This window comes from Rhagoletis zephyria, unplaced genomic scaffold (assembly GCF_001687245.7).
Source record: "Rhagoletis zephyria isolate East Lansing unplaced genomic scaffold, Rhagoletis_zephyria_1.1 Rzeph_scaffold_02616, whole genome shotgun sequence".
In the NCBI taxonomy this organism is placed as follows: domain Eukaryota; kingdom Metazoa; phylum Arthropoda; class Insecta; order Diptera; family Tephritidae; genus Rhagoletis; species Rhagoletis zephyria.
The window spans coordinates 59,324-76,960 of NW_016159700.1; the positions used below are offsets into that span (position 1 = coordinate 59,324).

Genomic DNA, 17,637 nt, shown 5'->3' on the forward strand with positions numbered 1-17,637 from the left:
ATGGCACAAATGAATCCCAAGTTTTTATGCCTCTCACAAAAAACTGGTAATCAAACTGCTTTAGGCTCATTTACTCAGACATTTTTTTCTTTATATTTTCTCTTCATTTACATACACTCTGTGCCATGGTATTGGCTTTACTCTAGTTAGTTCACCTAATTTATGTTAGCCATAACTAGCCAACGACATATGCAACATGCCTCCGTGAATCGCTGGCGACTGCCGCGGTGTCAGGTGGCAACAGGTATTTATGCATGCATGTAAACTTCCATATATCCGTATAATATGTATGAATGCAGTTAGACCAGCAATGGAAAAAAAATTGAAGCACATATTGAATGGCTCGCATTGCTCACTGCCTTTTGTGCACTCTCTTGTTTGGCAGGTGTGTGCGCTCGTTAATTAAATTCGCACAAAATGCAATATTATCATCAAATTGTGGCAGCAAATTTAAAGAGTCTGTTGGCTTTTGAGATGTATGGAATTAAATTAAAATTACTGCCAGAAACAATTGTCTGGCAGTGGAAAGAGGAAAATTTATGAAAATTAAAAAAGAGGATAAATTATGTACTAGAAAGAAATTATTTTAAAATTATGACGAGCTGAAAATTACAGGTACGGATATAAAGTTAAGTGAAATGGAGTGACGGGAAATGAAATGAAACGTAAATGAATGAAAAGATATAAAAGGCTGAAAAAAATAAAACGAAGTGAAACGAAGTGAAGTGAAATGAAGTGGCATAAAACAAAATGAAATGACACCGGAAGAAGTGAAATATAATGAAATAAAAAGAAATGAGAAGAAATGGTATGATACGAAATGAAATGGAATGGAATGAAACCAAACGAAATGGAATGAAGCAATGAAATCGCATTAAACAAACTGAAATAAAAAAAAAATTTAAAAAATTTGAAGAAATTATNGAAATGAGAAGAAATGGTATGATACGAAATGAAATGGAATGGAATGAAACGAAACGAAATGGAATGAAGCAATGAAATCGCATTAAACAAACTGAAATAAAAAAAAAATTAAAAAAATTTTAAGAAATTAAATAAAACGATGAAATGACATGAAGTTAATAGCCTTATGCGGAGCTCCGCCCGGGCGCGCCCAACAGTGTGCAAATTGAACTTTTTTCATGACAAATTCTAGTATCCCGAGAACGAGAAGAGGTAGCAAAAAAAAATTCAATAGCGTATTAAGAATTTTGAGATGGAGAATTCAACAAAATAGTTTCGTTAGAAAAAAAAATTTTTTGACTTTTCAAATGACCATCAAAGTATAAAAAACCAAAACTTTTACTTTTGAAGGTCATTTTATAGGTCACATTGAATAAAAAATTGTCTTGGCTTTCAAAATGACCTTCAAAATTGAAAATTTTGTTTTTTTGGCTTGTTTTACCTAAAAACAGCATGCAGTGAATTCATAAAAAAATGCGTTTTTCTTTGGTGCGACCCTGGAAATGGACGCAAGGGTAGTAAAAATGTGTAGTTAAAACTTTTTAAACGTCACTGCAACAGTTCAGGCCAAAAAACCAAAAAAATTTAACATTGTTTTTTTTCCATGCTTTTGCAATTTATTTACGCGGCTGGCAAGTTTTTTGTTTTTGGTAAATTTGGAGAGTGCAACTAAATCTGCTTTCTTTGGATATCGCCTCAACTCCTCTTCAGACTTGCTCCTGGACTTCTTTAGGAATGTAGCACACGTTACTGCTAGGCTAAGCACACCATTCTCACAACTCGTATTGCATATAAATTTCTCTAAAAAAATTCAATTTCTGCTCTGTCGCTGCTCTTTAGTCCTTGGATACACTAGAGTTTTTAGTTTTAAGCTGCGTTGTTTATTATACCACACAGAAGATCGTCTATACATTCGTCAACGTGACTTCCCTATTGTTAGGTTCAATCTTTTGAGGCATTACAATCTTGCGGTCTTGAGACTTCGCAGACCTAGGCTTCCGAAAAACTGAACGTAATACTGTTTGTTATAAGCAAGCATCTTCGAGCATAAGTCTAGGTTTCATCATACGGTTGGCTCCAGATGGTTCAGTCTGTTTCTCAATGGGATTAGTGCAATCAACAGCTGTTGCGNAGTCTAGGTTTCATCATACGGTTGGCTCCAGATGGTTCAGTCTGTTTCTCAATGGGATTAGTGCAATCAACAGCTGTTGCGTCTATTTGCGAATTTCCTCAATTGTGGGTGCCATTTAGTTGTTTTCCATTGCAGAATTAAGCGATTCTTTAAAATCTGCCTTCACAATGAAATACATATGTAAGCTAGGCTTGAGCTCCGTTTCTTGTTTTTTTTTTCACGCTCTTTTGGCCTTTCTTTGAGGCGCACTTCCACTCTTGATTTTCTTTCGATTTGCTCTAATACTTTTAGCCAATAATTTCTCAACTTCATAAATCTTTTGCACTTTGTCTCACCCTACTTTCGACGTTGCATTTTTATGGTTTCTAACACACATAAGTAGTGCTGTACTTTATATCCGCAAAGAGTATTTCATGTCAATGTGGCAATAGTTTGATTTTTCTTTCATTATGTATATGTCGGTGTTGTCATTTCGACCAGCGAATGTGCTTGGTTTGTTCATTGGCTTTTGCCTTTCTATGCAGTGAAATCGTCTGCTTTTCAGCTAGTTAGTAACTAGTAACTTGATTCTAAGTAGCCCAATTAACAGCATGGAAAAGCTGGTGAAAAATCTAACCAAAGTATGAACAGTGCTCTCTAGTCCAGTTAAGAGTGGATTTCATCTAGGAGTTGTTCTGTACTTTCAGTTCGTGCGAGGAAAAAAGTAGCTATGNTTTGCCTTTCTATGCAGTGAAATCGTCTGCTTTTCAGCTAGTTAGTAACTCGTAACTTGATTCTAAGTAGTTCAAAAAACGGCATGAAAAAGCTGGTGAAAAATCTAGCCAAAGTATGAACAGTCTAGTCCAGTTAAGAGTGGATTTCATCTAGGGGTTGTTCTGTACTTTCAGTTCGTGCGAGGAATAAAGTAGCTACGTATGTGCGCGCCCGTGTGAATTATTTCTAAACGAAAGAGTTTGAAAACGCCAGTAGTAAGCCGAAAGGCTTAACTCTATGTAAGATTCCCTTTTCCAGGTAAAGCTTAGAATCCAGTTCTCAAGAAAAACCACAAGAAATATTTTTCATTAATACTGTTGCCACGAGCATTTTTTTCTTAAGAGCTGCAAACTGATTTAAGAAATTTTGAGAGAAGGAAATTTCTTTTCCATTTCCTGTGCGGCGTTTTATATGAAATTTTAGTTTTCATGAGTGCTGGAAACAGGCTTTAAACTATAAAATGAATTACAATAATTTTTAAGCAAAAAAAGCAGCTTCAATTCTCATATACAAATNTAATACTGTTGCCACGAGCATTTTTTTCTTAAGAGCTGCAAACTGATTTACGAAATTTTGAGAGAAGGAAATTTCTTTTCCATTTCCTGTGCGGCGTTTTATATGAAATTTTAGTTTTCATGAGAGCTGGAAACAGGCTTTAAAACTATAAAATGAATTACAATAATTTTTAAGCAAAAAAAGCAACTTCAATTCTCATATACAAACTTAAGATTATCGTTAATTTCTTTATGATGCAATAATCGGATTTAAACGAAATTAGTATGGGACCACCTGTGAGGTAACACCTTTCCTTTAAAAAAAATTATAGAAGTCGTTTAAGGTGGTCCAAAGTTATGCGGTGACATACATAAAAAATAAAAATAAAAATATTCCAACGGTTAATAACTACGGGAGATTTTTTTTATCAAAATAATCAAGGACTTTCTGGCCACTGATTTCTTTTAGAACCTTTGTATGGACTCGATGTGAGATCTGAAAAATTTCAAACTCTTTCATCAAGTTGAAAAGAAAACCTAAACAATTTCACGTATGGTATTGGTTTTCAGTATCTTTTGGCATAGAATTTACTTAGTAAATATCTTAGCCTTATGAAAAATTAACCTTGTTTGAAGCTGGTTACTTAAAAAATTTAGTTTGAGCTTCAGATTAATTTTAATACACAGAGTTTATTATTATTATTACTTAGTTAGTGTAAACTCACTTAGCAGTGACTAGTTANAAAAAAAATTATAGAAATCGTTTAAGGTGGTCCAAAGTTATGCGGTGACATACATAAAAAATAAAAATAAAAATATTCCAACGGTTAATAACTACGAGAGATATTTTTTATCAAAATAATCAAGGACTTTCTGGCCACTGAATTCTTTTAGAACCTTGGTATGGACTCGATGTGAGATCTGCAAAATTTCAAACTCTTTCATCAAGTTGAAAAGAAAACCTAAACAATTTCACGTATGGTATTGGTTTTCAGTATCTTTTGGCATAGAATTTACTTAGTAAATATCTTAGCCTTATGAAAAATTAACCTTGTTTGAAGCTGGTTACTTAAAAAATTTAGTTTGAGCTTCAGATTAATTTTAATACACAGAGTTTATTATTATTATTACTTAGTTAGTGTAAACTCACTTAGCAGTGACTAGTTATCGAACTGCCCCGAAAGCTACTAGTTGGATTATTACTTTTTTTACGTTGCTGAGAATACCACTTCATAATTTTGATAATTTTAGTCCAAAGGAACTTTTTCTAATTAGCTTCCAATTTCCGAACTGTTTATATTTTTGTACCCAAATTAAAATTTTGGGGATGAAATATAAATACGTATAACCATTTTATGCTTAAATATTTATTATGTATTATTATCATCTTAGTATAAACCCACTTATTTTTAACTAGTTACCAAACTGGGCCGAATGGTACTAGTTATGCTGCTACTATTTTTAGAGAGGTTGGAAATGCCACTTCAGCATTTTGATTATTGTAGCGCAAACCAGTTTTTTTTTTATAGTTTCCACATTGGTTCGTGCTAGTTGCAATATTCATATTTTGTGCTCTCTATTATTATTGCGAAAAATATTAATAAAATTCGTTCATGCTTAAATATTTACTTAGCACTTTGTCGACTGGTTATTGAGTTATTTCCTTCATCTGGCTTCACATATCTAACTTTCAACTAAATAGTAATTTTCCTAGTTTTTTTTCCACTGCCGACTTCTACGACACCATCAAGTTTTCTCTTACTGAATTGTTATTTAATACCTTTCTTCCTTATGAATTTTATTTTGATAACGTAAATAAGCAAATTTGCATATATCCTATATATGCATGTATGCCAGGGTGCCGCACCAAAAAAGAGCGGTTTTTCCAATGGAATTATATGCCATTTTATTGTTAGATTTGCGCCAAAATTATTCGAAAAAAACATTGAGATTAACTTGAGTTGTTCCGATATGAAAATACCTCTAAAAAATTTCATTATTTTGATTTCGTTGATAAAATCTGAACATTTTTATGCATAACTTCTAAACGAAAACTCTTCTACCATCTGCCTTGATTTTTTGGTAAATATATTTCTTAAAAGTAATTTTATTTATAAAAAAAGTCGATCTTTGTGGAGGTACATATTTTTAAATCAACGCAGCTGACGTAAATCTTAATACTTGCCTGAAATATTTTTGCGAAAACCTCAAAATGTTATAGATTTTATAATTCCGATGGGAAACTTGCACCGATTTTTATTTTATTTTTTTTATGTGGAGAGTGATGCACCCTAATATGCACGAGTGGCACATGTATAGGTAAATATGCTTGCTTGTTTGCTCCTGCAGCATGTTGCAATGGTCTATTTATGCATTTCTAATGTTGCCCATGTAATTTTAAAATCTTTTTCTCTGCCATTTGGTGTCTATTTATTTAGCTACATCATTTTACTTCTTCAATTTCTTTATTCTATTTATTTTTTATATTATCTTCTTAATTTTTTGCATTTCTCTGATATCTTGCCACGTTTATATTTATTTTATTTTCATATGTATGTATTTACTTACTTTTTCAAATACCTACAGTATTTTACAGTATTGTTTTTACATAGCTCGTATTTGTACGGTTTGTTTGCCTGGCATTTCCATGTCAATAAACGTAGACGTGTACTACATATATGTGTAGCCACTCGAAATGGCTTTCGGTTTGAAGTGCTTCTAGAAAAAATGCAATAGTATTTGCCACTTCCCCTTTGGCAAAAACCTTTCCCTTCTTCGTTCCATCAAAATTTTGTGGAAAACTATTTCTCACTTCGCTTTATTTCCAGCTGGCGACAGCCCTGGGCTCCCAATGTCCTTCAGAACTTCTTCGTAAGGGATCCTGGTACCACAAAGAGAGACTCCGGCTTTCAGCAATTGTTTAGTCATCTCGGTATCGCATTTCTATGATTATTTGGAAAGAGTAAATAATACGAAGAATGTGTTTCAATAGTGGGTCATTCATACCTATGTACATATGTACATATGTATATCATATTCAACCATCACTGCAGGCAATACGATAATTTAATTTAAGAGCTATTAAAATCCGTGTACATACTAACTAGTGCAAGCTTTTACTTTTCCCTCGTGAATATACGAGTACATAAATATTCATTTGTGTTTTTAAATATGTATTCGCTATAAGTGAGTCATTGACCGCTGTGAGTATATTGTATATGACTAGGAATAAATAAGCATCAACAAACGATTGTACATAAAAAACTTGAATGGAAATACGACACTCGAATTCATTTTAGTTGTGATAAATTGTCTAATGTTAGACACATGTACATAAGTCTGTATGTATATGTATATTTTAGTTAGCTTGAACGTGAGCTACTAGCCCTTAAGAGGATTTGAATGATGCAAAGGGAAATATGAGAAAATAGTAGTAAATGCGATTTATTTAACATATCTACAACCGGCGACAAAAGATAGTACACCACTATTTTGGCCAGCTTGGAGTTTTTTTTGATGTTTTTAATAACAAATAAGGCTATTTATATATCAATTCAAATTTCAAACTTGCTACAAAAATTTGAAAAATGGCATTTCTAGTTTTTACAAAATTTAGAAAAATTCGACAAATTTTCACCAAAATTTTCAAATTTTAATCAAACGCTCTTCGATATTTTTTCCCATACAAAAAAAAAATATCGCGCATCCGTTATATGGAGAAAATGAGCAACATCATCAGCAAACAAAATTCTCAAAACTCAACGGTAGTTTATAGCCACTTAAAAATTGTACTTTATTATACTGAAATTGAGTGAGCTACAAAATTGCACACTCAAAAAAAATTCTAAAAAATTTAGTTTAAAAGTTGAAAATTTTGGTGAAAATTTGTCGAATTTTCCTAAATTTTGTAAAAACTTTGAATCATGAATTTATACCCCACAACGAATCACCTGATAAAATATTTTAGCTGCAATTTCTATAGTTACGGCAAAAATGGACTGCATATTTAATCGTATATTACAAGGCATATTTCGCTTGGAGCGAAATTATCGTATATGCCATACAAAAGTAGAAAAAAGGAAGAAATCTGAGCAACTTAATACTGAGAAAATCTGTAAAATATTGGAAAATTTGTTTGCAAAACGTAAGAGGTGAACAATACAAGTACCTACATTTACATAAGTTACTCTTATTTCTAAATTGGTGAGAGAATAAAAAAATCGGCAAGTTACTTCCTTAAACGTATTGCACCCTACGTTGCCTACAATACCCCTAAATACTCGTAATACCACCACTGAATATTAACCAAGGTCTAGACATTAAAGTTAGAGAAGTCTCTAGACATTAAATTATCTAAAAATAACTATTTAAATACAAAATTCAAAGTACTTAAAAAATTTTTATTTTTTTAATCGGGAAAGAATTCGTCAACATTTTGACTTCAGCTAGCTATAACTCAGAGATTTTATGAATTCATGTGGATAAGTTTTAATAATACGTAGAATTTCTTAGATTTCAATTAAAAATTTTGTCGAAATTTCACGATTTTAAAAAACAATTAAAATTTTTTCAAACCCCATAAAAAATTTAGAGTTTGATATTTTAAGGGCTACCCTAGTTTACAGGTTAAAACCTCGCTACCGATCAGCGACGAACAAACGGAATTTTTTCTTTCTGTGTGTTCATATAAAATTTACAAAAAGTTTTAAAAAGCTTCTCCCTTGGGATATGTTTTTTGGGGTTACGTACCTATGTTCCTTGTATGTATAACTAGATGGCGCTGTAATATCAGTAGTTGTAAATTTCTTTCTAAAAAAGCATTTCTTATCATAGTATTAGCCTTTTCAAGACAAAAATTCTACTCCGCTAGGTAGAAAAGTTAGTGGATCAATGGTATTAAAATTTTGCACAGGCCAGAACTTTTAAATATTTTAGAATATTGAATTCAAAATTGAACTCTTTGTTGAACGGAACACAAAAAATGGGTACACATAAATGTCATATACAGATGGCGCTGCGATTTACTTAAGCTTTATTGCAACCCAAAGCAGCTAATGAAAGCTTCCACTAAAGCTTTTTTCTAGAAAATGTGGCCTTAGCACATCTGCCCCTTTTTCGTTCGAGAGAAATATTTAATTAATTAAAAATCACAATTTTTTCTTTCATTTCTATATTTACATACATATATGTCCCGTTTTAGAAAAACTTACCTTGAGAACTCCGTACTGCCTTCAATACTATTGTACAACTTTAGTTGATTCACTTATTTGTCTCAACTCCTTTAGAGTGTGTACTTGCTTGTTCTTATTTTATGCAAAAATTTTTCAACACTATTTAAAAAGTATGCTATGTAGACGCTTAGGAATTGGAAAACAACGAATTTCTATTAACAGTTTTAAATTTCACAAGATTTTATTTATTTATGTATGTACGTACTCCCGAAAATGTACTTCTTATAATTTTTTTTTGTTAGTCACTTACTTTGATTCGTTTTGTTAGCTATTTTTTATGTTTTACCAAATTAATGTTAGTCACTATTTTATTTGAATTTAAGCTGCTTATTGCTGCTATTCCGCTCAAACGTTTTCACGAGTTTTTCTTTTTTATTTTCCACGCAATTTAATTAAGCGCATAAATCTGCAATAGAAAACAGAGGACGCTAGGTATACCTATCTATGCAGTGGTTGAAGAGAGTGTGGCAGTCATTCCTTTGTTTTTATTGTTTTTGAAGGGCACCGAAACCAGCGAGGCACTCGTACATATGTATGCAGCTTTGTTTTTAGCAGGTATTAAATAAAAGGTATGCGACACCTATAAAATTCACTGAAAATGAGAAAATGAGTTGACATAAATTAAAGCAACAAATTAAAGTAATTAAAAGTGATGTAGGGGAAAGCGTTGCAAAGGGGAGCACTAAAGGTATTCCGACGCTATGCTCAAGGCTGCCGTCGGCAACATTGCCACCAGTCATCGTCATCAGCGTCACACCTCACTGAAGCCCTTCACCAATTTTAATTCAATTTTTATGTGCTACTGTGTCGCTGCAAATTCATCACTTGACACGCGTCGCTCCAGGGAAAGGGCAGAGGGAGAGATGCGCTTTCCAAAAGCAGGATTGTAGCTTTGCATGTTGCTCGACGAGTCACTTTTTTTTTGCTGCTAGCGCGCAGTAGTTGAATTTAATGAGATCTCCCCACTACTTTGGCTATTTTTAGTGTGCAAGCGACGACGATTGCATACTTTAGGGCGTGCTGCACGTCGTCGTCTAGCTCGAATGTATGTATGCATGAATGTATCTACCAAGTGCCATTGAATTTATGTGCACTTGGAATTTGAATGTATACAAAATTATGAAGCAATAAATTTATAAATAACTGAGCGGCTAGTGAGTGAGGCAAAAGATACAAAGCGAGGAGAGATGAGAGGAATTTTAAGAAGAGAAAATTCTTTTTTTGGAGCGTTGCAGCCGATATATTGGAGAAGAAATCTTAATGTGCGTATACAAATGGAGTCACTTATACGGCAAAAAGGTATTAATAAAATGCCAACTATAATAATTCGGGGGCTCAAAGGTATTTGTTACTTTCACTTTTTCAAAGTGTAGCTGGAGCAATTTCAAGCACCAAATAATGTGAATAAAGTGCTCGAAACATTCTGCATAGCAAACTAGAATTATTGTTAAACCTAAGGCACCCGCAAAATGAGCTCGGGAATCCATCTCGTTTTATTTTACATTAACCTAAATAACCTAAATTAATAGAAAATAAAGAAAAGGCTGACTAATTCATATGCCGCTCGAGAAGTGCAAGAATTTATGAATAACATCACTCATGCTTCAGCTTCTAAGGTTGCATACTTTTAGCCACATTTGCAGACAAAGGTTACTATTTCGAATGGGGAAAGCATAATTTGCCACAAAAAAAAGAGATTTTAAAACTAATACCACGCGAATTATCACTATAAAAGCATGTTCTGTATAAATAAACCTTACTTCAGCATTTACAGCCATCACATTAATATTTGTAAAACGATTTTCTTAGGTTTAAGGATTTTAAAGATATTTTTTTGGCGTGTGCAAATAAAATGCCTTTTCAGACACCTCCAGAACTCAAGAATTTCGAAAATAAAGAAATATTTATTTTTTAAATACATGACAAACTTCAAAGTTCCGGCGGGTTTTTTCTTATTTTCTATAATTCTGGGGGTAACAGCAGGAAAATTCCAAAAATTGACTTCCCTGTGTATTTTTGCACCACCTTAAAGTTCACCCATAAGACCTTGTACGAATTTACGTAAGTTTTCGTCATGAAATTATTGAACCTACTTAGTTTCAAACACAATATTTTTCCAAAAGGAGGTTTAGTAAACAAGTTTTTTTTTTAAGTTTCCAGATCATTTTCCAGTGTGTCATGTTTATGTATTTATACCAGCTGTTTAAAGAAATCAAAAAGTTATGAAAATTAACAGGTTTTAAATTTTTAATTTCTTTACAGATTTTTGATCAAATTGATACTAAATTTCATTCAAAAAATATTTTAAATTTAAAATTTTTCTTTTTAGAGGCATGCAACAACCACATATTTTTAATTTATTTTAGGTCCTAAATAATCAACATCGGCTGCATAAAGTGAACATTTGTTGGGAAAAATGTGGATTCTTCGTTTTCTATTTAATCTAAAAATTAGCACCTTTGCAGCAACTTCAATGATAACCTACACATCGACAACTAAAAAAAAATATTAAATATTTGCAACTAAACAACCACACATGCACACATACACACATATGTGCTAAAAGAAAATTAGCAAAAGAAAAAAACTAGAAAAAAAGTACAGAAAGAAAACTCACTTAACTAAAACTTAATTGAGTGTTGCGCCACATTAGCAGCAGTCGTCGCTGTGGCCGTAGTCGCTATTGCTGCTGTTGTATTTCGTTGTACAACAACAACAACAACAATTTGCAATTAGCCAAAATTACAGTCAATAAAGACAAATGCACTGCAATTAGGTAAAAGCTATGGTTGTGAATTAAATAAGGTTTTTTGTTATTGTTGTTGTCTTTTTGCTTTCTGCTTTTCCGCTAAACATCTACAGCTTAGTAAACTTATAAACCCTTTAGAAAAATAAATAAATTGTTAAAAATATGCATATGCTCATTTTTTTTTCTAGACAAAATGATGAAACTTTAATTAAAAATAGGAAAAATTACTGAAAAAGGAAATGAAATGGCGATCGCACTTTATATGTTTCTAAATAAGGAAGTCTTTTTGCTTAGAAAAGTACCAAGGCAATTTAGCCTTGGAACTTTTCTGAAGGGAAAGGTCTTAAAAAAAATAATTGTTAATGCTTTTTTAATATAACAATTCCAAATTCCAAGCCTTTAAATGATAAATATTTTTTTTTTTATTTAATAGTTACTTTTTTGTACAAGAATTTCGAGGTATACGTTTTTTAATATTTTCTTTGCAAAATTTTTATGCAAAAATTTTCACTTTAAGAAATTAAAAAAAAAAAAATATTTGTTAGATTAAAAATTTGAAAAGCGATATTTTTTTATGCTTGAAAATTTCAAAAGTGATTTGAATAATTTTTTCATTTGAAATGTATTCATAAATGTACAAAATCTCAAAAACACTGATTTTTAAGACACAAACACATTTACATGTATCGATGGTCCACTGCAATAAAAAACATCTTTAATTGTCTCTACTGAAATATATGAAATTTTGATTTGTGTCGTTATTGCAGAAGACCATGGATATGTACTTTTGAAAAATTTCTTAAAGTTTATTCAACTTGTATAGGATAATCTTCAGAAACAAGTTTTTTGGAGTTAAAAAATTCCGTAATAGACCTCGTAAATATTTAAAAAGAATATTAAAAAAAATCTAAAATTTCTCAAGAAGTATTTTTTAAGGTACTTTTTAAAATACTTGTAAAGTATTTGTTTAAAGATACTTTTTAAAAACATTTTTAGAACATTAAAAAAAGTGGTTTGTAGTTAAATAAGTACGCTTATCTTACTTTGACTCCGGAAATGGATTTGATTTAGATCATAACTTCTGACCAAATTAAGAAATAAAAAAAAATAAAAGCGTTGTAATAAAATAAAAGGCAAATATAAAATATTTAAAAAATCTAAGTTTTCTTTTTAGCATTTTTTTACCAAATTTAATGAGAAAATTTTGTTTCAAAATTTTAAATGTTTATTCCTTTATCATCCAGAACTTTGAAGGATATTAAATTTGAACTTTTTTATTCAAAGTTTAAGTAAAATTTACAAAAAAAAACTTTAACACTTTAAGTTTTAAACAGATTTTTAGTGTGAACAATTTTTAAATTTTTTTGTTTTAAAATTTTCTTGCGAATGAATGTAAACGCACATTTTTCAACTTTTTCTGAAATTTATTTTTAAAAGATGGGTTTATCTGTAGAAAATTTTGATTTTTAAATATGATTTTGGAATTATTTGAACAAGCTTAAAAGTTCAAACTTTTTGAAAATATTTTTACTGCAATTTGTTTTTAATATTCTTATCAATATTTATTTGTTTAATTTCTCAAGTTCCAAAAAGGTTGTTCTGAAACTTGGACTATAAGGTACATCGTAAATGTTTTTTATTGAAAATTTTAAAATATTCAAGCTGAAATTTGTAGTTAAATAATGAAAATCTGAGTTATACGCATCTTTACGTAATTTCTACTACTTTTATAAAATTTTTCTCAAAATTGTTCTATTAAGTGTTTTTGAACTTTTTTTAAGTTATTTTTAGTCACTAAACTTTTACAGAGAAACGGGCACAATTTAAAATATATAAATACAATGCCGCTATATATTTGAATTCTTAAAAAGATTTTGATTTGGACTTTTGGATTATGACTTTTGGAAAGAAAATCATGAAACTACTTTTAAAAAGATGGGTTCGCCAATACAAAATTTTGTTTTTAAACACAGTTTTTTAATTTCTTGAAGAATTTGAAAAATTCAAAGTTTTTGAAAATTACTATAGTTTTCTTATTCTTCTTCTTTCTTGGCGCTAGTAGTTGCGCTTCAGTGCCAACTGAATATTTTTAGTGCAATCTTTTTTTAATACTCCCAGCAAAAATTTTAGGTTGTTATTGTGTAAAAAAAAAAAATAGTTTGCAAAGTAACTTTTTGAGCTTTATATTATTTGTAAAGTTTTGTTTTATGTTTTATCCCTTTATCAAAACCAAATTTTGTTATGAGAAAGTGCAGCATTAAAAAGTTAATAGTTTAGATTCTTAAACGTTTTCTATATACAAGTTTTTAATTAATTTGATTTTTAAAAATTCTCATTTTTTTCAACAAACGGTTACAAGTAGTGTGAAAATATTCGTGCTGCAATTTTTAATGCTTAAAACGTTTTCATACAAGTTTTTTTTTATAAAATTTTTTTGCGACTATTCCAAAAAAAAAAAAACAAAACAATTTTTTTTTTATTTTTCTCGACAATTATTTATTTACTTTATGGTACTTATGCAGACTAGTTTTGGTAACAGGCAAATAACTTTTCATTCACAACCTTCTTAATCCAAAATCAAATTTTTTCGATGTAGAAGAAAATGTATACCTAGAGTTTCATTCAAAATTATTATTTTTTAATTGTTATTATCTAATTTTGCTTCGTTTAACTAAATAGTATTATTTAGAATGTATTTTTTTTTAGACAATCTTTGATGATAATTAAAAAGTACACATTTTTTCTGTTGAAATTAAAAAAAGAATTCATTTATTTTCATATATTAAAGAGCTTTACCAAGGGAAATTTTTATACAGTTTTTCGATTTTAAATAATTTTTTTATGAATTTGGTTGTTAGTGTATAAGTGACTATTATTTCTACCAAATATTTTTTTTTAAAACGTTGCATTTTTGATTACTTAATTTTGTGGAAAAAGACTATTGGGAATTCTTAAGTTTAAAAGGTATTTGAAAAATTTGGTCAATTTTCCATGTCTTTTTAACATAAATTTTTTTATTTTCCATCAAAATAAACCATCAAAACTATCTATGTATATATGACTTCAATTCTAGTAAAAAATAATTTAACTGTTAACACACAGAAACTTAAGAAAAAAATTTAAAAAATTAAACTTTGCTTTTCTGTTTGAAACGAGCAAAGAATAACAACCTTCACTTTCTCTTCAACACTCTCGGACGCGCTGCCAGCACTCAAGTGATGAGTTTGACTTCAAAAAATTCTTCGCCTTTAACTTTGAACAATTACGAGTATTTTTCAAAATCACTTTCTTACTTTTCGCTTTCTCTAATTTCACATGAACACTTCAACAATGCTTGGACACAAAATTATTTGTATTTCCAACTAAGTTTTCGCTCAGTATTTCCGTAAAACGATTTAACACTTTTTTTGAGAGATAAATTTATCCTGTTCAACCTGGCGAAACGCGACCACGCTACAGTCAGTATGCGGGGAGAGAGGCGTATAGAAAGAAACTAAACGCAGACAGCGACGCACAAACACTGAACGCGATGGCGAAGCGCGTACGCGAGTTGTAAGCAAAAAGCTTGGCTTAAAGTCGGACTCCAAACAATGGGCCACCACCACAAGTAACAACGGCGAAAGCAGAATTTACCGTTTCCGTTGGCGAGTGGCGTTGGAAAATGTATGCCTGGGCTTTCGTAGGAAATGGCGTTTCCGACACTTTAAATATTGTTTGAATATTTTTGCAAAGCGGCAGCGGAAATAGGAAAGCGGCTGTAAAGCAGCGACAGTCTAGAGCAAGCAATTTGGGTAGGTCGGTGTGGTGATTTGCCTATCTGCGTGTGGGTTTATGGTTGACCCTCACACAGACGCGCGCTTGTTTATTTGTTTACTTGCGTAATTTTCGCTAATGAGCTTGCCGCTTTTCACCTCTTTCGCAAAGCGTTTGCACAAATATCGGCGCTGCAGCAAAGAGCGTTTAACTAGATAAGGCAGCTTCGCTAATTTGTTTGACACGCGTTGGAAAACTAAGCGGCGCTACTACGGTAAACGGGCTTTTTTGAACTAACTGACCGGTTGGATGGGCAGTTGATTGACACAGCTGACCGCTTTATGATCAACATTTATTTAACAGCTGATCTAGAATTATTTGCAGCGCGTTTAGTCACTCGGCACATAAAATTTGTTTAATTGAAGCGCTGATATTTTTCAAAATAAGCGCGCGAATTTTTATACTCTCGAAAATTTTGTTTTAATGGCAATTTTCAGAAGCTGCGTTTTTGCTTGACTACTACTCTTCAAACTTTGCTTGGCTATTTGTTAGTGTTGGTTAGTTATTAGCGGGCAAAAGAATAAGAACGCGACCGCTCGTACACGTTGTCGCTTATAGACTGAAGCGCTTGCAAGCGGCTGTTGGCTAAAAAACATGGCCAGAATGGCAAGAACGCAACGTTGCAACTATTTTGTTGTGGCGCTGCTGCTGGCCGCTGCTGCAACATGCCGATTGGGTGGCATACTCAAGGCGCGCTTGTGCATGTGCGTGTGTGTGTGTGTGCAGCGGCCAAAGCAAGAATACCAGAAATTACAAATAGGAACAGCAAAATTAGTTAGCAGTAGAAAATGTGGTATGAGCTAAAAAACCAGCAACAATAATATGTTACGCACTCGGCGCGCTAGAATAGTTGCATACGATTGCAGCAAGTTGCGCACAGCCATTCCAAGCCAGTGCAATTTGACCCCGAAGCGGCGCTCGTAACTCTGCGCTGCACGCTGCAATCAAAACGACATTGCAATGCTGCAAGTATCTTTACTCTCGGCAAATCTCAGCATAGCAAAAGTTGAGCGCGCGCGCTCCCAATCGTAGAGCCAAGCGCGCGTTGCACTGCAAGCTGCATTAAGCGCTGCCGCGCGGCAGTCAACTTGAATGCGCGGCTGCTAGCCTCGCAGCAAGTGAGCGCGTGTTATGCTGCTCGTGCCTGGTTGCATTGCCCCAAGGCAGCGTCGGTCATGGCGTCGCGCTGTCGCCAAAGAGGTACCTCAGCGCGCGCTAACGCTGCACCGATGTTGGAGCGTGAATTGGTATTCGCAACTTCGTTATCATCACCGTCCTGCGCTCGGTAGTTGCAAATTGCTCATCTGTTGTACGAATTAGAGCAAAATAGTTTCTGCCGAGCATTTCGAATGGCGAGAACTTTAGTACTCTAATAACGTAACGATGAGCTTGAAAATTAAATACTCCACAGCGACATGCCGTCGCTCAGTGACAGCTCTCAGCTGCCATTTTTTTCTTACTATTTTCAATTTCAATCTCTGTTAAACTCATAAACGAACTATTGGCCCACCGACTGCTCACGAACGACTCGACCACTTTGACACCACACTTCAGGAAGTATTGCATTGCATGGAGCGCTGTGTATTTGAGTGTATGTGTGTGTGCGCGAATTGCGGAAGTCCAAGTGCTGCCACTCAGAGTGCTACATTAAATTAATTAAGTTAGTTAATCTTGCTTACTCACCACATTTGCCAGCGAGCGGCGGTGCTAAGGCAAAGAATGTCTACTAACAAGGCGGTGCAGCCACTCATCTCGGTGAGTCGGTGAGAGCTTAGGAATACTTTGAGTATTACGGAGAAGAGAAATATGAAATGTTCAGCTACAGCAGTAACTCGTTATGAGGAGGGTATAACAGTAGATGAAAATTAAGTTTAAAATTTCGGTAGTTTATTTTAAATAAGCCGAAGGCCTGGACAGAAATTTTTCACGTTTTTACAGTTCCGCTTATCCCCGAATATGAGCAATCGCAGCATCATTCGAGCGGTCTCTGCTGGGAAAAATCGCTTGTCAACCTTAAGGACTTTTCGTTTCAACCAATGCCGGTTGCTGTTTCGGGCCAGGTCCAAAATCATGGACAAGCGTTATTTGTAACAAAGGCGGTTAAGCAGTTGAAAAAGCTACTCATCAAAATCATTTGCTATTCCAAGGCAACATAAAAGCGCCAAAAAAAATGTATTTCCATTTACTTGTAATGACTCTTTCATCATGCATCATATGCATTTGCATTCCCTAACTCTCCACGCTTTAGTTTCTTTAATATTTGAATTTAACGTTTGCTGCTAACAGACAGCAATAAAAGCGACACCTATGATTCCTTAACGAAAATTACTCGCTAGTTCATATTTTCGCTCAATTTCTCGTTGGTAATGTAAACGGCTCCTAACATAGTTTCGCTCTTCATGCCAACTCTTAGACTTTTTAATGAGAGAAATAATGTACAGTTCCAATTAAAATGTAAATTCACCAACAGGGAATAGAAACCGTTCTAACGGTACAGGAGGT

The 17,637-nt window shown here is 32.8% G+C and overlaps 1 long non-coding RNA gene across 3 annotated transcripts; it reads right to left on the reverse strand.

The window, feature by feature from the left end:
• Positions 1 to 8,657: 8,657 nt before the first annotated feature.
• On the reverse strand, positions 8,658 to 15,728 carry LOC108367279 (uncharacterized). Of its 3 annotated transcripts, none has more exons than XR_001848228.1 (2): positions 14,616 to 15,728; positions 8,658 to 9,165 (listed from the first exon to the last, which is right to left on the reverse strand). It is a non-coding gene; the product is annotated as an uncharacterized LOC108367279 (long non-coding RNA). The 3 variants fall into 3 exon arrangements; XR_001848230.1 differs by having other exon boundaries at positions 8,658 to 8,979; positions 14,493 to 15,728; XR_001848229.1 differs by having other exon boundaries at positions 14,493 to 15,728.
• Positions 15,729 to 17,637: the final 1,909 nt, after the last annotated feature.